The sequence below is a fragment of the Lagenorhynchus albirostris genome, chromosome 5 (assembly GCF_949774975.1).
Source record: "Lagenorhynchus albirostris chromosome 5, mLagAlb1.1, whole genome shotgun sequence".
Classification (NCBI taxonomy): domain Eukaryota; kingdom Metazoa; phylum Chordata; class Mammalia; order Artiodactyla; family Delphinidae; genus Lagenorhynchus; species Lagenorhynchus albirostris.
In genome coordinates this window covers 84,890,130-84,907,516 of record NC_083099.1, presented here as the reverse complement: position 1 = coordinate 84,907,516, position 17,387 = coordinate 84,890,130, and the positions used below count along the sequence as shown (strand labels likewise).

Sequence of the window (17,387 nt, the reverse complement as noted above, 5' to 3'; positions counted from 1 at the left end):
AAACTAAGAGTTTAAGAACCATTTCTGTACAAGAGAAATTTCCAGCTAAGGGAGAACAACACAAGCTCTAAGGTAGGTGTGAAATTTATTTTTAAATTAAGCCACAACTATTCTGCAAACATTTAACTCAGAACCACACCACTGTTAAAGTTTGTTGATTCCATACAAAAGGAAGAACCAACATAAATTAAATTTGCAAATGAAGAAAATAAAATATGTGAAAATTATTTTTAATATGGCTAAAATTCAAATATGCAACATTTTATTCTTTTTATAGGTTTCACTGCCAAAGACAACATGTATATTTTTCCGATGAAAGAGGATGACTGAAATTGACATTCAGGTGAGCATCTGGACACTACCAGTATGTGATGTTGCACAAATTTACTCACATCTGGAGTTATCCTCGTGCTTTTGAATTTTATTTTGGTTAGTGTTACCAGGAGTTAAAATGTATTGAGGGCCTCAGAAAAATTGGCTTTTATTTATTCCCACTTAGAATTCCCACTTAGAAGTTGCTTCTGGGCACTTCTTACTGATGAAGAAATCCAAGGTGAAATAACTGGCTTAGCCACAAAGAGAATGGAAGGTCATTCATTTCTGAGCTACCAATATCTTTTCTTCTCCTTTTTCTCATTTTAACTTCTAGATTTAGCTCCAAAACATTTGCTCTTTCTCCCTTAAGGGGAAATTCTAGCGTCAGAAGGTTAGTGGAGGGGAGGGTAGTGATGGGTTTAGGTTTTCATAGCAGTTCATTTCAAAACTGTTAAGTACCTCCTACCAAGAGACCACCACTAAAAACTGTTTCTAGAACAAGGCAAAGGGAGAGACTTAAACATGGGGGAAAAAAATGGAAGGAAACAAGAAAGCTCTGGCACTGTGAAAGATTCAGAAAAAAAAAAATTCTGATTTCTGCTCTCAAGATGCTTACAATCTTATTCTAGAGGAAAAGGAAAATGAATTCCACTTTAAATAACTGAATAACAAAAAGAAACAGTGCAGTTAAGTGTAACAATGGGTGGTAGAAGCAAAATGCTGTGGGGAAGCCATGTCTCTTACCTCTTTTCCAACTCAGAGGAAAGAGACAGTGGGTCAAATTCAAGCTACTCTAGTTTTTGATATTAGTTTCATAATACAGCTATAATCCCATTACAGAGAACTTCAAGGAGCTGTTGACATTTTTTTTTCCTGTCCTGTAGTTTATTGTCTCAAGTATTGCTTGAAATACCAGGCTACATGCAGAGATGTTTGCACTAATGGTATTTGTTGACCTGCATTAAGTTAGGGTCAACCTGAATAAATGGAGATGCATACTACAGGGAACCAGTTAGTCAGATTGTTTGTAGTTAGGCTTGCATTATTTTTACAATACTTTATTACTTTTAACCTAAAGCCTAGACATTATCCTCAAATAATCTTGTTATTATATGAAACAGTAATATTTAGTAAGAATGCCTCTGGAAAGCCTCAAATGGGGATATACAGAGGAGGATTTACTATGAATTTAATGGAACTTAAACTTCAGGGCCCCTCACTTGCACAGCCCCTCCCAAGACCCTGTACTTAATTTGTAGTCATAATTCTGTATTCTTTTCCTTAAAGAGGGTCCCCCAAATAGTTTAAGCGTCTGGCAAAATCTTCATCCACCTTGGGTAGAAAATAATCTTGAAGGAATCAAACCTGACTATCCTGAAAGGCCAAGTCAGAGAAGGATACAAAATGTACTTTTACAAGCATATATAAATTACATTTCCAAATGCATCCCTCCTGTCGTTGCTGTCTTCCACCCCTGGCAAAGGATAGATACCATCTTACCCACTGTTACAAGGTTTCTAGACTCTTTTAATTAGCAATAATCGCGCCTCGGATAAACCTCATTGGCTACGATACTGCCACGGCACAAAGCTCTAGACTCTTTTAAATAAAATCTGTCTGTTCAGTGACTGGGAATAATCAGTGTCTAAAATAAAAGGTGAAAAATTCAGAGACAGAAGATGATTTCTAAGAGTAAAAAGAGAGACACAAATTTTTTTACATAAATAGTAATAATTATTATTCATAGCTAAGGGATACATGCATTTGAGAAAAGGAAGGACTTGGAAATTCAGTACAATTTACAGTAGCACCTATGAAAAGTATGGTGAGTTTAGGCAGAGCGTGGGAATTTTTACCACGAGTAACACCACGTGTCTGTTTTTCTGGTTTCTGAAAACCCCAAATAAATCCCACAAGCACCTCTAAACCCCACCATGGAATTCTGACACTTCTGAGTAAGAAGTTCAGAGGAAAATTAAAACTTTGGATGCACTATGTCTCTCTACAGTTTTTCCTATAATGCCTTGTCCTGCTTTTTAAAGAAAACTGAATAAAAATTAATTCAAAAAATGAATGAAATTATCCCAAATGGAATACTAAATTGAAAAATAGTAGTTAAATTGTTCATAACCATTTTCTGTTACATTTTTTCCCTCTCTCTCTTAGAAATGGAGTAAGAATGCTTCAAATAAAAAATGTAAAACCCATCCCATTCCATAAAGGGCCCACTCACGTAAACAGGAAGCTCATTAAAAGCGCTTTTCTTGGTTTCCTGGCAAAGCCCACTTTTTATTTTGGTGGCAGCACCTATTAAGTAGAGGACTCTTTTTGTGGGCAGGGTGAAAAATTAAACATTACAATCCATCAGGCACCCGCTGGATTAGAGTTAGTTGAGCGACTCCTTGACGAGCGCGAACAAGGTAGCTCTGAGATCAAGGAACAGGCTTTGGTCTAGCCCTGTGCTATAGATGATGGGCTTCTCTGTCCAGGCATCACAAATCAGCTCGGAGTTCCAAAAGAGCCAGGAGACGCCAGTTCATAATAGTGCAAAATGTTTCACATGCACATTGAACCATTCTCTCATTTCCTTTACATTTAAATACTGTTTTATTTGTTTCTTTCTTTGCTTTCCCTTTCTGGGAAGCACTGTAGCATAATGGAAAGAGTATGGGTTTTGGAATTTGAAATCTTGGTTTCTAGTTCCTGCTCTGCCAAATACGGTGACATCTTGCCTTCCTGAGCCATCATTTTCTGATCTGTAGAATGGGGACTAAATTCTTCCTTAATCAGCTCAAATTTTTCAAAGTATAGGTAAGCATCACCTGTCTCAAAAATCCACTGAGGTGAAAATACAAATTTCAGGGCCCCTTTCTGATTCTCTGTAAGTTAGAAAACCTTGGAATCTGCATTTGAAGCTTGCTACCCAAATAATTTTTGTACACACTAAAGTTTTAGGACCACAGCAGGTTCTTATTAGTCATCCATTTTATACACATCAGTGTATACATGTCAATCCCAATCTCCCAATTCATCCCACCACTACCCACACCCCCCGCCGCTTTCCCCCCTTGGTGTCCATGTGTTTGTTCTCTACATCTGTGTCTCTATTTCTGCCCTGCAAATGGGTTCATCTGTACCATTTTACTAGGTTCCACATATAATAATAATAACCTGCTGTATAAAAAAAATAAAATAAAATTCAAAAAATAAATAAATAAAGTTTTAGGACCACACATCCTAACTTGTCTGAGTCAGAATTAAATTAAATCATGTAGGTGAAATTTATTTCAATCTGTTAACTGCAAATCAAGATGTGTATGCTTAGATGTTCTCATCAGTGATATTTTCCAGGGTAGCTCAAAGAACCAAAGGAACGACACAGGACCATTTTCCCAAAGATCTTGCTTTGAGCCATTCCTGCCATGCCAACAGCATTCTGCTCTACCTTCAGTTAGGCAGGTTGGTGGGTTGGTGGGGAGAATAGAGCTGAGAGCTGTGACACAGGCGAGGTTTCTGTAGAATTTCATTTATGTGACTGTACCTACCCCACAGGGTGATATAAGGATTAATTCCTATTTGGTAATTTACTGTGTGTAAAATGCCTTGAGCCCCTTGGAGGAAAGTGCTATATAAATGTAAAATAATAATTATAATAATAATAACTTCAACTATTTAACTGATCAGTGAATTAGCTAGAAGATTTAGGCTGCCAAGGGACAAGGCTGAAACCATTATAAGTAGGAACATTTTACACCATCATATCTCATAACTGTTATCACAGAAAGGGGAAACAAAGGGTGAAAATTAAGATAAATCCATGTTCTCCACTGATTTAAATGACAGAGGATCACTAGTAATGGTTCATGAAAGCCAGGAAATGCAAAAATGACAGCTGCATTGTAATTCTAACTCAGGCACACATCCTGAGATTTTATACACTTTGGTCTTTTATTTGTATAGAAAATATCTCATCAGTGCAACATCTAAAATTTAGCATTATTAATGCACTTGATTATGCTTTTGCTCAGTTGGAATATGTTCATAATTCATCCCTATTGGTAGATAATGGTTTTCCTATATGAAAGGTATTGATGTTATTCTACGAAGTTCCAGGTAATATTTGAATCAGTTGTTTACAAACAACTTGATTCCTGTGTATCTTCCTAAGAAAACTAGGGATTTTAGGAAACTAAAATATATAGGAGATAACTTTTCTTCCCAGGAATAAAATATTTTGGTGCATAAACTTGCATGAGTTCAACTGCCCTCAGTTCTTACATTATTTGTTTTATTTATTTGATTCGCTTTGTGCAGACCCTTCCACTAAAAAGCTCAAGGGGCTGAACCCAGAACTTTCATATACTGAACGTGAATCACTTCTTAAACCACAAGAAGCAAAAGAAAAGGCTATAGAAATCTTAATGGCCAAGCTTCAGATGCTCAAAAGCAATTGTTTAGTTACTCTACTTAGTTATGCATCGTTCAAAACACTTTCTAAATCGGGCAAGAAAGGTTCTTTTGTGAAGAACAGGCTTTGGGGCCTTGAACAAGTTTTAAGTTGTTTTATAGCTCACACACACAGTAGTTTCGATGTGTATGTAAAGAGGTACTTCCATGTGACAAAGTTTGTAGTTGAGTACTGAAAGGGAAATGGAAAGAAACAAAGCAAGGAGAGGAATTGAGCATGTGGTACCTTGTTCTATTTTTAATTAGTAATTCCTAGCCTCAAAGATTTACACTTTAAAAAAAATCCAATACTGAGTGTGTAAAAACAGGTGTAGACTAAGGTGAATGAATACCAGAAAATAAAGTTAATCAGTATAACTTCAAATTATCTTGTAAATACTAAAATTAAGCTTTACTCTGTCTAAAGGAGGAAGAAGGAAAGACAGACAAAAATAAAAAAAACCAGACCTTGCCATGAATTTTCTTTGCCTGAAATAATAAATATTAGATATGCCTTCTGATTTATAAAAAGCCATGTGATACCTAATCCCCAACATTACAAAACATTCCAAATGTGATGTGTGTTTAAACACATCCATGCATAAACACACATGCACACACACATCAAAAATATCGGTGTTCTAGTATAGCCTTCTTGCTTTAAAGGGCCTCTAAAAAGGGCATAAGAAAATGGGTATCTGATAAAATGCTTCTGCTGGGGTCACCAGCAGAAGGCAAATCCAGTCAAGTGCTGCCAGTAATCATTTCTATTACAAATGTTTTTAAAATCCATCTTTTCTTTACATATACTTTTTCCTTTGGTATAGCTAATATGGTGGCCAATGTCCCGGTCTTCTAGTCACATTGGAGTTTCTTGCCCGTGCATCACAAGCTCAGCTGCACTCATCAACGTGGAAAAGCTGACAGCACTGTCTGAAAGACACAGCTTGGGATAATTGCTCCTTGTAGCTCCCCTGTCAATGAATATTACCATATTCTTCTCACGAGTAAGGTTACTGTACTTCTTTTCCTTTTTTTTGGATTTCTACACACTTAGCCACTAAGCACATCACTATTCCTTTAATGAAATGGACTAAACATGACAGTGTGAACTGTGGGCTAACATTCTCAAGATTCTGTTTTAAAGCCTCTGTGTTCATATTTTTAAAAATAATCTTTGTCCAGAAGAAGTAAAAATGACAATAATTTTTTACTTGATATTACTGTTTTCTTAAGAAGGTTAACTGAGAAATATCAATCGATAGGCACAAAGCAAAGAAAAAAACACATAAGGCTAGCAAACATACTCTCTTACTGAATTTCTTTCACCTAAATATACAATGGAATCTTCTGACATAATGTGTTTTCTTTCCCTATCATGTTAGGCTGAAGAATAGTTCTTGGGCAAAAGTAGAAAAACCATGCTTTAAGTCTCCTTGTGATCTACACCTTTGAAATATTAGCTTCTCTTTAAATTTTAAATGCTAGCTCATTAAGAAGGAAAAAATTTCAAAGTACTGCAGTCACCAATAACAACAGCAGCAGCAACAGTAACAGTAACGATATTAACATCAACATTTATCAAACTCTTAGATGTCCTGGGCACCACTGTAATCACAGGAATTGACTCATTAAATCTTCACAACAACTCTGCCAGGTAATACTATTATTACTCCCATTTTATGGATGAGAAAATACAGGCACAGAGAGATTAAAATTTTATGCAAGATCACATAGCCAGTAAGTAGAGGAGCCAGGATTCAAATGGAGGGAGCCAGACTCTGACACATAATGAATGTTTGACACCATAGGGCCCAGTGCTCCTTACTTCCCCTGAAGCTCTTCCCGAAGTGGCCAGTGATCTGTGTTTACTTCCCTCCTGAACACTTACACACTTGTTGGCACCTGTGGTTAAAAGCTCAGGATCTGGAATGATATACAAGAGATTTACCCAAGATACCAGCAGTGCTTAACTCTACCAACATCTGTGCCTCAGTTTCCTCCTGTGTAAAACAGTAACATTAATACAAATGTCATGTAGTTGTTGTGAAGGTTAAATGCAATAAAGCACATTAGAGCTCAACAGAGGGTCAATGTTTAATAAATGTTAACTTCATTATTACTGATTTTTATCTCTTAATATATATGAACCCTTTCCCCAATTAGACTGTATTTCTTTTCAGAGAAACTGTCAATATGAATCCTCACTGTTTTGTGTTGGGCTTTCCAATTGTTTAATATATGTTGTTGAAATCTTAGATGTCCTAGGTACCACTGTAATAACATGTTAACTCATTAACTCTTCATAACAATTCTATGGGGTAATATATTTATTTATAATATTGTAAGTAATATAATATTTATACCAGTATCTAAAATTTAGTGAGCACTTACTGTCAGGAACTCTGCCAAGTGCATTATGGCATTATCTCATGCAATTCTCCTCAATCCTCTGAACTGGGCACTTTCAAAATCTCCACTTTACACAGGGGGAAACTGAGGCTCACAGAGGTCACACAGCTAAGTGTTCAAGAATGTGAAACTCTAACCATAGCCCTATACTACCTGCTAAAGAATGAATGTAAGGTAGGTATTCAATAAACATTTGATCCTGATGATGAATCGACTATATTCTTAATTATTTCTGTTGCCAGAAAATTATGCTTAAAGCAAACTAATGTGGCCTAGCCAATATCATTCATTCATTAGTTAACTATTAAAAAGAGATTACTGTGTGCTAGGTACATGCCAAATACCAGCAATAAAAAGAAAATACTACGGATCTAAAATTTTCTCATCAAAAGCAATTAAGGATTTAATATAATTTCACTTACCATCATTTCTATGTCAACTCATAAAAAATCAAACTTCTTCCTCTCTCCCTTTCCCTCCCTGCCCACTCTTTCTTATTCCTTCTTTTAAACCCAAGTTTCATGGTATTAAATTTATAAAGATTTTTGCCGATAAGAAGCTTATATGTCAAGGCAAGGAACCATTTTAATTATATTTACTCTTCATTTTGAGAATATTTCTTTTTCATATCTGACAAAGACTTTTGAAGTGACTAAAGAAAGGCAAAGCAACCTGATTTTAAAAAAAAATTCTTTCATGTACAATCTTTTTTCTGTAATAGTCTCATAATAGCTTCGAAATTTTAAAAGAAGGTTTTAGCTGTTTTTGTTCTTTTCAAATTGGAAAAATTTGATTTTTCTCTTCACATGTTTAGATAACCTTTAAAATCAACAAACAAGAAATAAGAACATATTCAATTTTAAAAATACACTCTTCATTGGTGCCTTGGCATCATCAACTAATATCAGCATCACTCTGAAAACTGTGTTTCTATTCTTTTTCATTTCAACAATTCTATATGTTCACATTTAGTAGAAACTAAAGACTGCTTTATAAAAAATTTTCTCTTCATTTGAATAAAAATCTTTTACAAATCAACAGACCAAGAAAAAAATCCTTTGTATTTACCATTATTGAATAAAACAATGGGACATTTGAAGAGTACATACCATGTTAGAGGCAGGAGAACTTGTGATAAACTGAGAATTGTACCAGCTCACCATTTAATATCACTGCCTCTGTACAGCCTATAGATATTTATTGACTGTCTCAGACTAATGTGTGAGCGCCTGTGGCACTGGCAGAAATATATGAATTACCTGCCCAGAGATACTAATAGATACATATAGATGCTAAAACAAACAAAACAATTTTATAGCACCATAAGGGAGAAAAGACTAACATTTACAAAACTGTTTATTGTCCAGGCAAGATTGTAGACTCCAAACATATTATCTCATTTAAATTCTGATAAAAACACTAAGATGGCTAATGTTTACACATTTTAAATAAAAACATAACTGAGTATGAGAATCTTAATCAAATTCCCAGAGGCCACAATATTAGGAGGCTGGAGGGCCAAAATTAAAAAGCATAGAGGGGGCTTCCCTGGTGGCGCAGTGGTTGAGAGTCCGCCTACCGATGCAGGGGACACGGGTTCGTGCCCTGGTCTGGGGAGATCCCACATGCCGTGGAGCGGCTGGGCCTGTGAGCCATGGCCGCTGAACCTGTGCGTCCGGAGCCTGTGCTCCCAACGGGAGAGGCCACAACAGTGAGAGGCCCGTGTACCGCCAAAAAAAAAAAAAAAAAAAAAAAAGCATAGAGGGCTTAGACTTTTCCATTTATATTACATTATTTCTTCTTAGGATCTACTTCTAAACCAAAGAAGTTGAAATCAATGTGGATATATATTTTAATAGACGGGTTCAAGGAAGAGTGGGATTTTAATGTAGGCATCAAAAGATAGAAATTAATAGGTAATATTTATTGAGTACTTACTACTGTTCTGAACATTCTGGATATATTCACTCATTTAATCCTTACAGCAATTTTTTTGGAGGTAAGTAATATTATTATTATTACTGTTATAACTGTGCAGTATGGAAACTGAGCCAAAGAGAAGATAATAAACTTTCCCATAAAGTCACAAAGCTGGTAAGTGTTGTATAGACTTTCTTGTCTATAGCCCACAGAATTTAACTATCATGCTATACTGCCTTATTAGTCTGTAAGGGTATTTAATGTGATGGCTTAAATAAAGTTCCAAGCATGGGGCTATTGCCACCATGTTGGAAATTAGGGCTTCTACATATGAATTTTGGGGGGACACAAACATTCAGTCCATAACACTAGCACTTCCCAAACTTTTTCATGTCATGGCACACATAGAAAGGGGTAATATTGGTCTTGCTTGCTTGCTGGGATGAACTGGGAGGGATTTGGAGCCTTAGAGGAGGCTCTGCTGGGCTAGATATGACTAACCCCTGGAGCTCCAGTTGCCACTAGGCCTCCCTGAGGGGATCAATAACCATTCTACAAAGTTTGGCAAACTACACACTATACCAAACCACAAACTCTTCAGAACACAAACAGCATCAGCCACTATAATCACTGTCTCAGAGCCTCCTTTTGGATCTTTCACAACTGAGCTGATATTTTTCTGGAAAACAACATTAGTGTAGAAAGGGGTTTCCTAGGAGGTTGATCAATAATCACTGGAGAAAAGATGAGGATATTTAGAAAACTGCTGCAGGGCATAGTACAAATTCCAAATAAGTCCACTTTGGAAAAGAGCAGATCAGATAGTTGACTTTTCTTGAAGGGAATGTTTCTAAATATTTATAATTTTACAGTTCTCCAGGTGTCAGCAAGAATGTTGAGAAAGTAAATGGAAATCACCATTTCTTCCTGAAACTTTTTGTTTTTTTTTGTTTTTGGACAGATTCAGTAATCATCAATAGTTTAATCTTCCTAGAATAAAAGTTGAAGAAATTTCCTAAAGCGGGGAAGAAAATCTTATTTTTTCTCAGAGGAGTACAGCTAACATGCAACATCAGGTCCTTTTGTACTCACATGGGGCCAAAATAAACTACGTGGGAAATTAAGATCCCTTTTCCTGAAGTGTCCTTCTTCTTCAGTCCAGAGTGGGACATTGGTTAAAAAGAAGGAGGCTTGTGGTGTTAGGGTGATCATCTTGGTCACCGCACCCTGGACATAACTTTAAAATTTCATGTCTTGGACACTGAGATGCAGGAAGAAAGTTTTGAACTTTCTATTTCATTGTTATTTGTGTTCTGGCACTTCATTAATCTCTCTTACAGAATGTAGACTCTTCCCTGGTGCCAATTATAGATATAGAGGATCTTAGATTTCTATCTAGAAAACAGCTATCAACAGGACATCACCATGTCTCATTTCAGACTAGACTCACATAATCACAGCAATAAATACCCCAAAACAAGAGTCATTAAAAAGCCTGTTGAATTTGATCAGACACTTCAGTATCTGCCACTATTCCTACAGTATGACTCTGAAGTACTCAACTTTATTTTCCCCACCTTGATGTACAGGAGAGATGATATTTAGATTCTAACACATTCTCATGGATTTACCTAGGGTTATTTGCAATTTCTAGAGTACAAACTAAAACATAACCCATTTTTCTCCCATTTAATAAAGCATATTAGAAAACACAGGTGTATAACTTTATTATAGGGACAGTCTTGTGTTTGTTTTGATTTTTAAAAGAATAAATCACATACTTCAGAAATTTATTAATAGCAACAAATTTGCTGTAATGCATCTCACATGATTGAAACACACCAGTATTTCTTATTACTGGAAATAAAAATCCCTGTGCAGATTACGTATCTCATCCAACAAACATTAATTGAGTACCTACTATGTGTCAGGGCAGTGCTAGATATAGGAGACCACAGATGAATAAACAATGTTTCGGGCTTCCCTGGTGGCGCAGTGGTTGAGAGTCCGCCTGCCGATGCAGGGGACACGGGTTCATGCCCCGGTCCGGGAGGATCCCACATGCCGCGGAGCGGCAGGGCCCGTGAGCCATGGCCGCTGAGCCTGCGTGTTCAGAGCCTGTGCTCCGGCAATGGGAGAGGCCACAACAGTGAGAGGCCCGCGTACCACAAAAAAATAAACAACAACAACAATGTTTCTCCCTCCAAATGTTACAGTCTATTGATGTGAGCAACTGGGCTTCTATCTAGCTTTGGGAACGGGGCTATGAATGGGCAATAGCTCATTGTGGGTAGTAGACAGCAGAGAAGCAGATGCTGTGAACTGACTGATTAAAACAAACAAAAAGTCTTCCGACTACCTGACTCATTTTGGGTTCCATCCAAAGAAGAGTCTGAGACAAGGACTTGGTGCAGATAGTAATTGGGAAGGTGACCTCAGAAGGCAGTAGTGAAGGAGTGATGAGAGTGAGTCAGGGAGGAGGACTGGCAATAATAAGGATATGTCAAAGAGGCCAACAGCAGTACAATTCCACAGGATCTCTGAGATACATATATAATGCCTCCAGTGGTGTCGTCTGAAGGAAATGGAGGCTGGAACATTTCTTTTCCACCTCTGTTCCTCCTTTGGTTGAGAGTTGCCCCCGCAGGGAATTAAGCTGCCATTCTAGTTCCCCAATCCAGTGTAGATTTATTGAGCTCTCCCAGCATTGGAAAAGGCCCTGGGCCAGAAAATGGAAGACCAACACAGAGGCCGAGTCTGGGATAACACTGAACTGCTTCAGTGTGGCTGGAATTACAGGTGAGCTGAGGGATATGTCCCACATACCGGCTAAAGCAGACTATAAAGACGTCTGGGGGTGGAGCATAGACACTGAGCAATCTGATCTAGCACAACCTGATCTAAAGGATGGTCTGGGGAAAGGTTAGACTGACATCTTTTTACTAAATTATATTCCACGTAAAGTGTCTCTGACTCCCGCAAGAAGTCAAACTTTGGGATAGTAAATCCTGACACTGCCCAGCTTAGAAACAGAAAAATGATGATTTGCTAATCGGCTTACCTGATTCTCTGGCTATGATGTCAAGATCAGACTCTTAGCCGTTCTTATGAAAATCCTGACACTCATTCACCAATTACCCTCCAGGAGCTGATATATGTCGATCTCCCTGTGTTTCAGGAGAGAAAGCTTTGAATTGCTTTAGGGAGCTTTTCTAAAAATGGTGATGCTTTTTTGCATCATTTTGTCATGACTAGGCCTACTGAAAATTTCCTGACATTCTGAATTCATGGCAATGTTATCTGTGCTGTTGTAGTTGGTTTGCATTTTTTTGTTGTTGTTGTTTTGTATTAAAGTAGAGGAGAAATAAGAAAAGGTGATGGGTTGCATCTAAATGTATTAAGCTTGAAGGCTTTCAACATAAATGAGAAGATTTATAGAAAGTTATTAAGATCTTTAAGCTTCTATAAACATTTCATCATTGCTGACAATATCTACTTTCGTTAACTTTGCCCAAGCAGTTCCTGTGTTGCTGTAAGGCTGAAGGTGAGTTTATTTTGCACTTTAGCAAGCAGCATAGGAGCTTTCTGGAGAATTTTGGTTTGGGGGCCCAGATCATAAGGTTAAACAATAGATATTTTATGGTTACAGGAGAAGAATTTATAGGCCCTTCATTCTTCTATTATAATGTATAAAGGATATGACTGTATTCCTAATCCCTAGAAAACGTGGTGGACGGGTACATTATGGACTCTTATATGAACATATGTAGCATCCCTTTGACCACAAGTGGGCAAGTCTTTTAAAAAGTTCTGGGAGAGGGCTTCCCTGGTGGCGCAGTGGTTGAGAGTCCGCCTGCCAATGCAGGGGACACGGGTTCGTGCCCTGGTCCGGGAAGATCCCACATGCCGCGGAGTGGCTGAGCCCATGAGCCATGGCCGCTGATCCTGCACGTCTGAAGCCTGTGCTCCGCAGTGGGAGAGGCCACAGCAGTGAGAGGCCCGCGTACCGGAAAAAAAAAAAAAAAAGTTCTGGGAGAAAAAAAAGAGCCCCAGGGACCATTTAGGCTCTGTCGGTGAGTTCCATTCTGAGACATCAAATCCAGTTGCACAGAAGCCAAATGTCAATATTTACAAAGCTCTTTCCATTTCATATCCACTTCCTTTCCATTTTATGCTTTTTCTTCCCCTTTTCTTTCCTCCCTTTTCCTTGATCCTCTTCTTCACTCTTTATTCCATTCTTAACCCACCCAGCAAGCCATTAGGCTTCTGCAGGCCTGATGGCTGTATCAAGCCTCGATTTCAAAACTCTTCTGCACTGACAAGGACTTGCTAATTTCAAACTTTCTAACCAATTACAATCAGGAGGAACTGTGGACAATGATCAGTGAGCAAAGTGAAAGTGCTGGGGTGGAGGGGCCCTCATAGGTTTCACTCTGCTGGTAACATGCAGCTGGGACTCTGCTCAGTGAGTAAATAAAAACACAGTACAAAATACAAACGTGCTCAGTGGGTCCCTCTGGCTGTCTCGTTCCCAGTAGTGGGGTATGTAGGAACCTTGAACTGCATTTAGCCCATTAATTTCTGATGGTGTTAATTAAAAACTTTTGATGCTGATTTGAATGGAAAATACCTCAAACAGTGTTTTCTTTATTGAAACACCAAGTTCCAAGTCTTGGACTATTAGGTTAAGCTCTGTCATCAGTGAGACCAACAAAAATGCTTTTCATACCATCTGCTTTGATTAATAGTAATAATAATAATGAAAAATGAAAAAGAAGAGAAACTTTAGATTGAAACCCCCTTATTTTAACCTGTTTTTTTTTTTAAAGGACTAAACTGAAAATCTGGGTCCCTGAATGTAGAACATATGATTCAAAAAAATCTTTTTTCAAATCCTTATAGAACATTCAAATCACCCAATGTTCCAGGACCTGAATTTTTTATATTTTCAAATGGGGAAAGCTGCTTAAAATAAGTGAATCAGCTGCTAAGTGATTTCTCTCTGTCTCTTCCCCTACTCTCTCTTTCAAAACGCTGAAAAAATGCTTAAAATGGTATATGAAATTGATATGTGCTGCTTAAGAAGCTTAATATAATTACTGAGGATGCAGAGTGTCTATTTAAAAACAAGATAGGTGAGGGCAATAGAACCTGAGTTGTGAGTATTCATCCCTTATGAGGTGTGGGGAATGCTTCCAAATGTTTAATCCACTGAGCAAGGTAAGGGGTGCACAGTAGTTATTCACAGATTTCTCTGTCCTCCCAGAAACCTAGAAAAACCTGGGAAATCCAGAGAGCAATGCAAGGGGATAGTATGACAGATGGTGTGCAAGAAGCGAGCAAATAAAAAGTCCATCTCTCAATCCAACACTTTTGTGAAGTACTAAGCACACCACCAAAACATCCTGATTGGTTTCTAAGACTCTTCTCCAATTTTATTTTTTAATCATATTTCCTCTTACGCCAGGGCCTGCAGCTTTGGACGTCTAATCTGAGAGGCCCCATGAATGTCCTCTCACAAATGACAGCTTTTCTTTTTCTTCTTTTGTGTTTTCGTATACCTAACTATAATTTTCCATCTCCTAACCTGTTTATTCACACTGTTTGCAATATTATCTGAATCCTTAAAAGACCACAAGACTTTCTTTTTTTACTCTGAAGGTCTTCATCACTCTTGTTCTTGTTTTGATCTACAGATCTCTAAAGAGGATGAAGTTCTCCATAAAGGCTAAGCACTTTGGCAGGTCTCCTTTCCTTCCCTCCCTAACGACAGGATGCATTGACCTCACCCTCTTAGAAAAGTTTGCAGAATTGGCCTCCCAGTCTGATGGGACATGATAATGATCCTTCAACAGCAACAAGGACAACAATGACAACAATAACAGAAAACACTCACTGTAAAGCATAAAGCAGGTGAGGGGAATATGTAGGGCAATAGAACTAAAACTCTAAAAGAGAAATCCTGAGCGAACCACAACATGAACGTATTTGTTCACAAAATTTATGATGTTTCCCTCCCCCAGAGAAAATTGATAGGTGATATTGTCTATAAAGAACTAGTAAATGTAAATTAATAGATATGTAGCAAATGAGTACACTTAATGATGATTTCCAGCTGAAATGATTTTTTTTTTCCTAGAGACCAAGTTTTCGTTAAACTTAATCCTTACTCTCTTCCCTCTCCAGCAGCAGAAACATCTGGTCAGTTTTAGATTCCCCTTGGATTTCCAACTTCAAAGGGAATTATAAAGAATAACAAATTCATGTACCGGCACTAAAAAAAAATTAGAGCAGCAGGAGAGAATGGTAAAATTGTCCTTATTTGACTGCTAGTGACAGGCGCCACAGGCAGAACTACAAGACAAGACAAAGGCAAGATCACCGGTTGACAACCCGAGTTCCTGGAAAGGACTGAATCTTTGGCTAGATACAAATATGCACAGGGCCCTTACAAACTATAAGGAGCTTTCTCCTTGCTTACGTGAAAAATAAATAAATAGAGTATAAGGAGTAAGAAGGTAAAGAAAAAAAAAAAGAAATGGGTTCACATGTACCTGTCACATAGCGAGCATTAACAAAAGTTTGTTGAAAGGGTGATCTGGAAAGAATCTTAAAGATTCACTTAACATATGGTTTTTTTATTTAATCTGAAGAAAATGGTGTGAGTTCTGATTCTACAAAGGGCTGGATAAGCCATCCCAGAAATAACTCAGGCTCCTAAGAATCTACTAGACCTATCATGTCCTCATAGAAGATTAGACCTCCAAGTCTCAAAAGTAGTCTGTTTCTTCCTTGCTCTGGATCCTTATCAAAGGATGGCTGGAAATCAAAGTCCTACCAGAGTGGAGGAATAGAGTTTGAATGAACTACTGATATTTGTAGCTGTGCCAAAGTTGTGCTTGACATCACTTTATAGAACTGGATTTACCTTTCTCCTTTGTCATTTTCCTAACAAAGCTGAAACACAATTCGTAGAGTGCAGGTCTTGATGTAATCAAACATTAGAAAATGAGAACAGTTAAAGAAAGTACAATTTTGTCATTGTAATTACCTTTTACAAATAGCCTTTCCTCTTTCCTGTTTTATGTGCAATGCGTGCAGCAACAAAAATAAAAATACAGATATGATTAGCCAATCAACTTGTTTGTGGACAAAGAGAGAGAAAGAGTTAAGGGCCAAAATGTCTTTAAATAAGTAATTATAAAGGTCTTTAAACTCAGCATTCAGAGGTTACAGATCCCCACACCACAAATACATTAGGTTGATTCACAGAATGGTCATCAGAAACTTAGAAAGCAAATTGCTTTTGATAAAAAAGTATACATCAACGGCACCTTAAGAATATTTTATAGAGTAGGATAGAACAAATAAAACCAATTTTCTATGGAGCCCAGCACAGTTTGCTAATGCATCAGTCCCCCCAAATACAGACCATCTCCAAAGGAAGTTCTTTATATCACAGGCTTTGCGTAATCGCTAGTGAAGGGTGAAAAAACGGAGACTTCTCAGCATTTCCAATGTGAAAGGACTGAGCTGGCTACAAAATCATCTCCTTGAATATCTTTGCCTTGAGTGGAGTTTTCATCCTTCTCTCACCACTCCAGGTAAAGCAGAATCGTCAAAGTTATCTCAGTAAAAGAATGCCGTAATTCCCATCCTTATGTTAATTGTGCATGGTGTTACGTGTCTAATAAAGTTTATCCAGAAAATATGCCAACTTCTTGAAACATAGGTCTGATGACATGAACAAAACGTTTTTTTTTTCTTTTGTAACTGTCTGTATTTAAGTCTAAAATGAAAGTCCTGGCTTGATGGGGGATTTTCAAAGGATTTCCTGCCCTATCTAAGCAGAATCATCCAACCACGATTATGAACTAAACTAGAGAGAAGGAGGTAGAGGATATGGAATACTACTTTATTCCAAGAAGTGCTGTTTTATAGCAAACGTAACAATGGAACAAACACCAGACCCAAAGGCCAAGCATAAGAAAATGCCACACACATACACCAAGAAGTGAACACTATCATTAATCACAGTAGTAGTAGTAATAATAATAATAGCTGTTGTCGTGATGAGACATTTAAGGTTCACTTGGGCATAATGAATAATACTTTAGTTAGAAAGAACTATTGGTAAACTTACTCTTCTCTATAAAAGTTACTTTATATTCTAGGTTTATATGACATGAGCTACGTAATCCAACACCACATGTAAGAAGAGGATGCAGGAAAAAGTGAAGACTTACACCTTTATTTCAGTTGTCGTGTTGTCAGCATCAATCTTAAAATAATGA

General features: G+C 37.5%; 1 protein-coding gene and 1 pseudogene across 1 annotated transcript in view; both read right to left on the bottom strand.

Moving 5' to 3' along the window:
• Window positions 1-17,387, bottom strand: part of ZBTB20 (zinc finger and BTB domain containing 20) — a 793,456-nt gene that overhangs the window by 325,373 nt on the left and 450,696 nt on the right. The gene's annotated exons all lie outside the window — the stretch shown is intronic.
• Window positions 1,724-1,907, bottom strand: LOC132521428 (U4 spliceosomal RNA; annotated as a pseudogene).